At 35.4% G+C, this 3,235-nt stretch overlaps 1 long non-coding RNA gene across 1 annotated transcript; it reads left to right on the top strand.

The window, feature by feature from the left end:
- Window positions 1–234: 234 nt before the first annotated feature.
- On the top strand, window positions 235–2,137 carry LOC106868428 (uncharacterized). Its single transcript, XR_001409273.2, has 2 exons — window positions 235–1,068; window positions 1,618–2,137. It is a non-coding gene; the product is annotated as an uncharacterized LOC106868428 (long non-coding RNA).
- Window positions 2,138–3,235: the final 1,098 nt, after the last annotated feature.

Raw genomic sequence — 3,235 nt, 5'->3', positions numbered from 1 at the left:
CAGATATATTTGTACACACACACAAACATCCAATCACAGACACATACATTGATGTAACTGCATACCTTATATATGTAAATATTTTTTGTGTACATGTGTATGTGTCATTGTGAGCGTGCGCGTGTAGCATCTATGTGAAATTCATTCAATAATTTTTTGTCTAGTCCAGAGACTTCTATATTTCTTCATATCGTCATTATGACGTCATAATATCGGAAACATTTTCTTCAAGACCTTCATTTCAAATACTACTCAGTCTCTTTCGACCTTTCGTGATGATTAGTGGTTAGGAAACGTGTGTGCCGGGGCACGCACCCGAATACCTGAAGACTAGAATGAAGTCAGAGTCATCTTCACCTTGTTTTTGGTGATTGTGGAGATATTTTGAACAAACGCTCACAAGTGTACCCTCCACATAATTGTTTCCTCATAACTTTCAGGAAAAAACAGATATCTTTTCAGGAAATATTCTACATAATTCCTCTCAGACAGCGTACATTACGACGATATCAAAATTTAATGTGAACGAAATAGATGTCACGCACACATATGTACTGACAGACATCCCAATTTTTTTTTTAATTTTCAAGTTCCATTTTGTGGATATATATGTTATGTGTGTTAGTATATATGTGTGTACTTTCGCGAACTTTTTCTGTTCTTCTTTTTTTCACATTAAATTCCGATATAATCGTACTCTACACCATCTGAGAGGTATTTGTAGAAAATTTCTTTGAAAATATACCCATTTTTCTGGAGGTTATCTGCAAACAAACTCGGGGACACGATTGTGTGTGTTTGTCGTTTTATGCACCTTTGAGTTCTTAAACACCCTTTGTAACATGCTGGTTGGTACCATAACATAGTTACAAGGTGTCCAGAAATATTTCTCCAACCGTATGATCTCTTAGCCAGGCAATTTCAGGACAGGAAACCTGGAGGTTCCAACTCGAAATGATATTTCGCTCTCGAAATGATATTTCGCTCTCGAAATGATATTTCGCTCTCGAAATATTAATACAGAGTATTTCAGTGTAAACAATCGTGCAACTGTAAGGCGATATGATAGTAAGTTTTGGTTATTAAAAATCATACATGAAATATTCCTTTCTACTATAAAGACAAGGCTTGAAGTAAGTGGAGTGAGTAGTCTATCATATTGACTCTAAAGCTTGACTGGCACTTATTTTAGCAACAAACGGGTCAAACAGACCATCTACCACGATGGAATTTGAACTCAGATTGCAAAGGTGGATGAAATACTGTCGGCGTGCTAACCAATCTGCTGCTCACCACCTTATGAATACGAAATAATGGTTACTCAACATATAGTCCGCGGATAGATGTGGAGAGAAGAGTTATAAAGTCGGTGTTTAAATAAAACAAGTTTACTGCTATTAAAATGTTTCATAACATTTTCTTGATATTTCTATTATGATAAAGACGAAATTCTGTCTGTCTGGTTTCAAAGGCTACTGTGTGTAACTGTCTTTGAACTGTTTGATTACCTACCCCCTATGTTAGTGATTTGCTTCCATCTGATTATCATGTTTCCCAGTATGAAAAAACACTCGGCAGAGTATCAGTATCGATGTGATGTTGACGTCTTATTTGCAGTTGATGACTATATTGACCAACTGGATAGCGTCTTCACCAGTGGGATCCAAGCACTGCAATTACTGACGGAAGTGTGTGGACAGTAAGAGGAACTATGTTAAAAAATGAACTTCATTTACTTACATTCCATGTGAGCGCATTTCAGTCGACCCTCAAATTAATAAAAATCATTATTATAACTGCATTTATTTTAAAGTTAACTTTGAAAATATCTACCTTTCACGGAAAAAAAAATTGTATGACTCAATAGAAAATGACGTTATGCCGCCCCACATATTTGTACAGAGTCTTAGGCTCACTTCAGAGAGTTACGTGAGGTTGTTGAACATGTGGTCAAACCCTTGCTGAAGAGGATTGAGGCTGGAAGTCCATGTGTTTGGCAGCTGGATTAGGCTATTTGTCACACCCAGGAAGAGTCAAAAGTGGTTGTCGGAGAATCTCTACGACTTCAGTAGCACCAATTTTTGTTTTTCTAATTTCTGAGAGGAGAATATTTTGAATAAAATCATAATCAACTGATCATGCTGTGTTTTCTTTTACCCCTGTACGCGTGTGTGTGTGTGTGTGTGTGTGTGTGTGTGTGTGTGTGTGAGAGAGAGAAAGTGAGTGTGTGCGCCTGTATGTGTGTATGTGAGTGTGCATATGTTGTCCAAATGTTGCGTATATCGTTCTTTGAAGTTGTTTCCTACTTCGTGATAGCGTTCTTGTACTCTAGGTACATGTTGTTGAGAGGACATCAATCCGGAGAGCTACATTTGCATAGTTTTTAGTGGGAATTCTTATTAGTGTAATTTTCATTGTGGTTCAATATAATCTACCATATACTGGGAGAGGCAATTATAGCTAAATTTTACCGTATTGCTATTGAAGATCTGATATACATGTGAATGTGAGGTGTGGTTATCTATTATTTTGGGGTATTTTCAAGCGATGCTATTGTCTACAATCATACTATGTAAACATATGTGTATGATTCCAAATTATTCACAGAATGAATATAGACACAAAATTATGGATATATGAACAAACTTGTGTACAACTACGTATACAAACTGATAAATATAGAATCCTATATATTCACAATACTATGTACCCAGTTTAACACCAAAATATGTGAGAAACATTAGAAACTTCGCAATTGGGAGCACATATATGAAAATACGAATTATGAAATGAACAGGCTAAAATGCATAATGCTGGTATGGGCATGTGTGTGTATGCACATGTTATTCATGAAATTCAAACTTAATGCAAGGGGGATAATAATAAGGTAATGTTTACCCCTGTGATGTATATTTTTTGTGTATTCCAAAATCTCGCGTGATCTCACGTGAATTTATTTTGTTTTCATCCAAGATGGAGACGAACACAAACCTCCTATAGGACAGACTATAATAATAGTCCTATATGACAGACTATTATAATAATCTCTCTCAATATATAAATAATGGTAGCACGGTTAACTGAAAAATACAGAATATTTATCCAACAACATAGTATTGAGCACTGATACTGGCTCTTCGATACTAACGTGTGTATCTATCTATCTATCTATCTATCTATCTATCTATCTATCTATCTATCTATCTATCTATCTATATATATATATATATATATA

Source organism: Octopus bimaculoides, chromosome 13, assembly GCF_001194135.2.
Source record: "Octopus bimaculoides isolate UCB-OBI-ISO-001 chromosome 13, ASM119413v2, whole genome shotgun sequence".
NCBI classification, from domain to species: domain Eukaryota; kingdom Metazoa; phylum Mollusca; class Cephalopoda; order Octopoda; family Octopodidae; genus Octopus; species Octopus bimaculoides.
Note: the sequence above shows the minus strand (reverse complement) of the source record. Positions and strands in the feature narration are given on the sequence as shown.